Source organism: Nicotiana attenuata, chromosome 7, assembly GCF_001879085.1.
Source record: "Nicotiana attenuata strain UT chromosome 7, NIATTr2, whole genome shotgun sequence".
NCBI lineage: Eukaryota > Viridiplantae > Streptophyta > Magnoliopsida > Solanales > Solanaceae > Nicotiana > Nicotiana attenuata.
This window is the reverse complement of record NC_031995.1, coordinates 5,838,853-5,847,497: the sequence shown is the minus strand read 5'-3', so window position 1 is coordinate 5,847,497 and position 8,645 is coordinate 5,838,853.

The window sequence follows — 8,645 nt, the reverse complement described above, 5'->3', positions numbered from 1 at the left end:
ACGATATCTTCATGACTTCGGCCGACGGGCTCCGAATCTCCTAAAACTTTGTGGGTCCATCAGAAACGACCTAATAAACAATAATCATCGCTTCGCCATAGTTGTTCCTTGTTTTTGGCGTTTTAGGGCCATAAAACAAGAATTCAGGACGATTTTCGATTTTTCATATTCTAGCGTCTATGCCATATTCATGAATTCAAGCGCCGGGCTCCGAATCACCTAAAATTTTGTACGCCCATAAGAAGCTACCTAATGAACAAGAGTCATTGCTTCGCCATGGTTGTTCCTCTTTTTTTGTAATTTAAGGCCATAAAAGATGAATTCAGGATGATTTTCGATTTTTCAGGTGCTAATGTCCACGCCATCTTCATGAATTCGGGTTACGGGCTCCGATCGCCTAAAACTTTTTGGGCCCATCGGAAATGATCTAATCAACAATAGTCGTTGCTTCGCCATGAGTGTTTCTTGTTTTTAGCATTTTAGGGCCATAAAACAAGAATTCAGAAAGATATCTAATTTTTGGTGTGCTATTATCCATGCCGTCTTCATGAATTCAAGCGATAGGTTCCGAATTGCCTAATATATAACGACTTAATAAACCATATTAATTGCTTCTGAATGATCGTTGCCCTTTTTTGACATTTTAGGGTCATATAAACGGATTTTAAATTTTCATGTGCTAATGTCCACACCATCTTTATGAATTCAGACGACCGACCTCGAATTGCCTAAAATATTGTGAGCCCATCAGAAATAATTTATTGAATAATAGCCATTTCTTCTCCATGGTTGTTCCTCATTTTTTGCATTTTAGGGCTATAAAACCAAAATTCAGCGCAATTTCTTATTTATCGTGTGCTAGTGCATGCCATCTTCATGAGTTCAGGCGACCAACCCTGAATCACCTAAAATTTTGTGAGCCCATAAAAAACGAACTAATGGACCATAGTAAATGTTTTTCTATGACCGTTCCTCAGTTTTTGGCATTCTAGGTCCATAAAACAAGAATTCAATACAATTTTTGATTTTTCATGTGACAATGTCCCCTCCTTCTTTATGAATTCGAGAAACCGGTCCCGAATCGTCTAAAATTTTGTGGGCCTATCAGAAACAACCTAACGGATGATAGTCATTGCTTCTCTATGTTCATTCCTTATTTTTTGGTGTTTTAGGATTATCAAAAAGGGGCTCAACAGGATTTTCGATTTTTTGTGTGCTTTCGCTCAAGTTGATTATTTCAGGCGACCGGCCTTGAATCGCCTAAACTTTTATGGAGTGATGACCCAAAAAGTCATCACTTATTTTAGAAATTAATTCTGCATTCCGAGGCCTTAAAAATCTCTTTCTACATCACCTCGATTTGCGTGCACAGTTCGGGCGTGTAGCCGGAAAGTCATTATATGAAAATCTGTGAAAAATAATGAGTTTTGCCTTTAAAATGAATTTAAGTTGACTTCGATCAACATTTTGAGTAAACGGACCCGGATTCGTGTTCCGACGATCCCGGGAGGTCTGTAAGAAAATATGGGACTTGGACATATGCCTGAAATCGAATTCCGAGGTCCCTAGCCCGAGAAATGAATTTTTGAAGAAAATTATTTTCTGAAAAAAATATATGAGTTTTTGAAAATGAAATGTGTTTGAAATTTGATGGTATCGGGCCCGTATCTTGGTTCTGGAGCCCGGTACAGGTCTTATATATAATTTAAGTTGAGTCTGTGAAATTTGGTAAGAAACGGACTTGAAATGACGTGAATCGGACCTTATTTGAGAAAAAATTAGAAATTTGATGTTCTTAAGTGATTTCATGATTTTGATGCTAAATTCATAGTTGTTGATGTTATTTTGGTGATTTGAATTTACGAGCGAGTTCGTATGATATTTTTAGGTTGGTGTGCGTGTTTGGTTTGGAGCCCCGTGGGCTCGGGTGAGTTTTGGATAGGCCACGGAGTAGAATTGGACTTGGGAAAATTGCAGGTTTTAGCTGTTCTGTTGCAGGCCTGCAGGCTTCGCATTTTGCGAAGCCTGGCTCGCATTTGCGAGTTCGCAAATGCGAAGGCTGTATCGCAAATGCAAACATAGCCCAGGCCAGCCAACCTCGCAAATGCGAGGAATTGATCGCAAATGCGATGTTTCCCCTTTTGGCCAGTCGTCCCAAATGCGACTCCTCCATCGCAAATGCGATTTTTCATCTGCGACAGGTCTATCGCAAATACGAAGAAGACCTGAACACTGGCTCGATCGCAAATGCGATCATCTTATCGCAAATACGAAAGCCACAGGATTTTCGGCCAAGTCGCAAATGCGACATCTTTTTCGCATTTGCGAAAGCTGCAGTCTGAGTGGTTCACAATTGCGAACCCTTGTCGCAATTGCGACATGAGAGACCTGTGAAATCCATACTTAGACGAATTTTTAACCCATTTTTCATATCTTCTCAAAACATAAACACTCTAGGGCAATTTTTCAAAGGCAACTTCTTCTCCAAATCAATTGTATGTCATTTTTAACTAGTTTTCTTTAATCCTTAACATCTTTTAACATGATTTCAACTCAAAATCAATGATTTTTATGGGGGAAATTGGGTGTTTTGAGTAGAACCTAGGTTTTAATATTGGGGATTTGGACCTCGATTTGAGGTCCAATTTCAAAACAAATTATATATTTGAGTTCGTGAGTGAATGGGTAGTCGGGTTTTGGTTCGAACCTCAGGTTTTGACCATGTGGGCCCGGGGTTGATTTTCGACTTTTGGGGAAAAACTTTAGAAAACTTATTTCCATGCATTAGAATTGATTCATTTAGCATTTGTTGATAAAATTAAGTAACTTATGACTAGATACGAGCGAATTGGCGGTGGAATCAAGAGGTAAAGTGATAGTTAAGGCTTGAACTGTGTTCGAGGCATCGAGGTAAGTGTTTGGTCTAACCTTAGCTTGAGGGAATAGGAGTTTGGTCTTATATGCTATGTGTTGTGTGTAGAGTACGACGTATAGGCATGGTGACGAGTATCTATACATTGGTGTTAAGCATGCCCGTGAGTCTTGTGTTGTAATTTATGTGACTCCGATGTATCGTTCATGTTTAATATGGTGATTTCTATTGTTGAGCAAGGTTTGTGGAAAGAATATTGGTATTTGTATATTGAAGAGCATTGGCTCAAGTTGCAAAGTGATTTGTGAAAGTATAATTGACAATTGAACCTTATAGAGCATTGGCTAAAATTGTGAAGCAAGTTGTGAGATAAATGTGAAAATGAGAAAAGGTTTATGGTGGTGATCCCTTGTCGGGACGTGGTTGCTTTTAATGTTACTCCCTTGCCGGAATGTTTTGGTTTTGAAATTGTTCCTTACCGGGATTTTTATTATGATTCATTTATCCCTTGCCCCTATTGTTTGTGTTTGTTGTTTGGATGAGGAAGAGTGTAAAGCACGAAGGGTGATGCCGTGCATTATTTTGGTGAGAGAGTGTTAAAGCACGAAGGGTGATGTCGTGTATTATTTTGTGAGGAAGAGTATAAAGCAGGAAGGGTGATGCCGTGCCCCACGATGTACCATTCCGTGCCGATTATATTGATTTTATGGTGAGGATGAGAGTAAAAGCACGAAGGATGATGCCGTGCACTTGTTTGGTTTTCGATTCTTGTTGATAACTTACTTGTGGTATTCCGGATACTTAACTGTTGTCCTCCTGTTGCTAATTGGTATTTCCCTGCAGCATGTTTCCCCCTCCCATAATTGGCTGTATATTTCTGCTATTTTCCGCTGTACATTATTTATCTGCATAGGTTTATTTGGTAGTTTGGTCCTAGTCTCGTCACTACTTCACCGAGGTTAGGCTAGGCACTTACCGGCACATGGAGTCGGTTGTGGTGATACTACACTCTGCACTCTTTTGTGCAGATCCCAGTGCTGCAGATTTCGGACCGTAGTGAGGTTTCAGCTTCTTGCTTATCAGGCGACCCGAGGTAGTCCTGCAGGCGTCCGCAGGCCTTGGTGTCTCCTTCTATTACTATTCCTGTTTCTTCCATGTATTTCCAGAGACAGAGTTGTATTTATTTCTTTCAGACCTTTATTTGTAGTACTCCTAGTCAGTCTGTGAAGTTGTGACACCAAATCTTGGGTAGAATTGTTATGGAATTATTTTGGCAGTATTATTAAGTTTACAGTTAATCCTTCCGCTTGTTAATTTTTGTTGACTATAAATTGTTGGCTTATAACTATTAACGAACCTTAAAAATGGAAACAAAACAAATAATTCAGTTGATTGACTTGTCTAGCTTTCACTAGTAGGCGCCATCACCACTCCCGAGGGTGAGAAATCCGGATCGTGACATATGGTCCCATTAGAAACGACCTAATAAATAATAGTCATTGCTTCATGGTTATTCCTCGTATTTTGGCATTTTAGGGCAATAAAATAGGAATTCAGTATGACTTTTGATTTTTTGTGTGCGCCATCTTCATTAATTTGAGCGACCGTACCCATATCGCCTAAATTTTTTGTGCCATCAGAAACAATCTAATGAACCATTTCGTTCCTTGTTTTTTGGTGTTTTAGGGCCATAAAATAAAATTCAACTCGATTTTTCTAATTTTTCGTGCAATAATGTCTAGGCGATCTTCATGATTTCGAGCGACCGATCCCGTATCGCCTTGGGCGTATAAAAAACAGTCTAATGAACAATAGTAATTGCTTCTATATGACCATTCCCCCTTCGTGACATTTTATGGCCATAAAATAAAAATTTAGGACAGATTTTCCAATTTGTCATGTACAAATGTCCATACCATCTTCATGAAATGGGACAATCAGCTCCGAATTGCCTAAAAGTTTATGGCATGACCTGATAAAACATGATAGGAAATACAAAGAATTAAGACGACACTTAAAAGATGAAGTTCATTGCACGAAAATATAAACCAGAAAGATGCCCTAACAACAGCACATAGTAATTACCAAATACGTCAAATACGAAACAACACAGGGTCATGACAGGCCAGCTACCAACGTAAAGTAAAACACAAACTACGAAATTAAAACAACACTATGTTTTAGTTTCCATCACAATCTTAGCTTCTTTTTAAATGGTAACTTAATCACGACGAAGGTTGCGAAAATAGCCAGAAGGATCACGCTCAAAGTCATCCCTGTTAATATAATAGTCCCTCCCTGGAGCTTTCATCATTTTCTTGTTATTGGCTCGTTCGTTCGAATCTCCATCGATTAGCTTGCTCAAGCCCCATCCTACCAAAGCTACACCTGCTGCTAAGGCAACCCCTTTGATCACTTCTTCTGAAGAATTAGTGGCAGTCAACTGCTCCACATTTTCCCCATCTTTTCTTTTATCCAAGTTCTTTGCACTGCTTTCAGAGGAACCCATTATTGTTAAATGAATCCAACAGCTTTTGATTCTTTAGTGTAGTAATAATAGGAGAAGCATTTTACTTTTGATAAAGAAGCGTAATTTATAAAGCTCACTTGCATGCATTATTGGAAGACTACAGGGTTAATTAGCATCCAAAATATTGAATTAATGTTCTTGAATTAAGTGTAAAAGTAGATAAGATATTGACGTTCTCTTTCTCTTGCTTTTATTTCCTCTTGGAAAACTGATGAACATTAAAGGTAAAAGACTTGGGAATTCTGCAATTAAAATTTATTGTACTCTTGGGAAATATCAATAGTCAACTAATTGAGCCTGGGATTAATTATTCATGATCAATGCATTCATACTTGTTTTATTTCCGTCTTCTTGAGCCGAGGGTCTATCGGAAACAGCCGAGCCCATCGGGTAGGGGTAAGATCTGCATATACACTACCCTCCCCAAACTTTGATTTGTGAGATTTTACTGATCGTTGCTGTTGTTGTTGTTGGTCAATGCGTTCATACACTAAATCTGTTTATTGAATTTCATTAAGTATAATAATTCCATGTCAATTATTAACTTTTACATTTTCCCGGGCCTAAAAATATCCAAGATTGATGTAACTTTCTTTCATCAATAATCTTGTCATGTGTTTTTTCCTTCCATTCTAAACCTTCCGCTCTTTCTTTAAGTTTATTTGATTTCTTATTTAAAGGGTGGAAGGTTTAAAATAGAAGAAAAAGACACATGAAACCAAGAAAGAAAGATAATGGAACTTAAGAGACAACGTGTAGCGAAAAGATGAGGAATTTTACCCATTTTCAGTTTTAAGTTATCTTTATATATTTTGCTCGTGATTGTTACTAGTTTGTTACCCATGTTGTCCAAGTTAATTTGCAGTGTAGAAAAAATGGAAGAATGTTGGACTTAATTAGAATATATGCATTGATTTTTATGGTAGTATTTGATCAATTTAAGGCACGATGTTTTTTTTTCTCTTTTCTTTTCCTTTATATTTAGACCTTTTAATTTCTTTTTTGTTATTTTTCTTTTGGCTTCTCCTTTGTCTATTTCATTCCTTTCATTGACTTACAATTTCCACAAGTAGTCGACTAGCTAGGTCCATAAGGTACACACGATGACATTTTATGGCCATAAAATAAAAATTTAGGACAGATTTTCCAATTTGTCATGTACAAATGTCCATACCATCTTCATGAAATGGGACAATCAGCTCCGAATTGCCTAAAAGTTTATGGCATGACCTGATAAAACATGATAGGAATAACAAAGATTAAGACGACACTTAAAAGATGAAGTTCATTGCACGAAAATAAACCAGAAAAGATGCCCTAACAACAGCACATAGTAATTACCAAATACGTTCAAATACGAAAACAACACAGGGTCATGACAGGCCAGCTACCAACGTAAAGTAAAACACAAACTACGAAATTAAAACAACACTATGTTTTAGTTTCCATCACAATCTTAGCTTCTTTTTAAATGGTAACTTAATCACGACGAAGGTTGCGAAAATAGCCAGAAGGATCACGCTCAAAGTCATCCCTGTTAATATAATAGTCCCTCCCTGGAGCTTTCATCATTTTCTTGTTATTGGCTCGTTCGTTCGAATCTCCATCGATTAGCTTGCTCAAGCCCCATCCTACCAAAGCTACACCTGCTGCTAAGGCAACCCCTTTGATCACTTCTTCTGAAGAATTAGTGGCAGTCAACTGCTCCACATTTTCCCCATCTTTTCTTTTATCCAAGTTCTTTGCACTGCTTTCAGAGGAACCCATTATTGTTAAATGAATCCAACAGCTTTTGATTCTTTAGTGTAGTAATAATAGGAGAAGCATTTTACTTTTGATAAAGAAGCGTAATTTATAAAGCTCACTTGCATGCATTATTGGAAGACTACAGGGTTAATTAGCATCCAAAATATTGAATTAATGTTCTTGAATTAAGTGTAAAAGTAGATAAGATATTGACGTTCTCTTTCTCTTGCTTTTATTTCCTCTTGGAAAACTGATGAACATTAAAGGTAAAAGACTTGGGAATTCTGCAATTAAAATTTATTGTACTCTTGGGAAATATCAATAGTCAACTAATTGAGCCTGGATTAATTATTCATGATCAATGCATTCATACTTGTTTTATTTCCGTCTTCTTGAGCCGAGGGTCTATCGGAAACAGCCGAGCCCATCGGTAGGGGTAAGATCTGCATATACACTACCCTCCCCAAACTTTGATTTGTGAGATTTACTGATCGTTGCTGTTGTTGTTGTTGGTCAATGCGTTCATACACTAAATCTGTTTATTGAATTTCATTAAGTATAATAATTCCATGTCAATTATTAACTTTTACATTTTCCCGGGCCTAAAAATATCCAAGATTGATGTAACTTTCTTTCATCAATAATCTTGTCATGTGTTTTTTCCTTCCATTCTAAACCTTCCGCTCTTTCTTTAAGTTTATTTGATTTCTTATTTAAAGGGTGGAAGGTTTAAAATAGAAGAAAAAGACACATGAAACCAAGAAAGAAAGATAATGGAACTTAAGAGACAACGTGTAGCGAAAAGATGAGGAATTTTACCCATTTTCAGTTTTAAGTTATCTTTATATATTTTGCTCGTGATTGTTACTAGTTTGTTACCCATGTTGGAGTTAATTTTATCCATAGTCATTGAACTTTTATGTTTGTTATCCAAAAGTCATTTTTTTTTTGTTATGTAAAAATCATTCAACTTCGTGTTCATTACACAAAAATCACTTTTCTTTCTTTTGTTACACACAAATCATTTAACTTTGCTCTAGTTATCACAAAAGTCACATTTTTACTTGTATCGTCTGCCCTTGATATTATATAAACCTTCATATTTATGTAATACCTTCTATTATATACTATATAATAAGTTTTAACTATGTATTTTATCTATAAATAAAATAACTTAATATTATTTTATTTATTATTTTTATAATATACTCGCATATTTAATTTTTTTCTTAACGTTAGTCTTCAAAATATATTAGTAGCGTTATTAAATTTTTCAATAACTTTAATATATATAAGTAGAGAAATAAATCGGCAAGTACATTTCCGTGAGAAAATTCGCAAGTAAACAAACAAAGAAAATGAGGATAAAATCATATGTTAATCTAAAGGAAAATCCCTAGGTAACTCTACATGCGAATTTAGCTGGGGACTTTTTCTTGGGGATTTTACCTGGGCAATTGTTTATTTTGGAAATTATACTACTGGAAATTCGGGAAA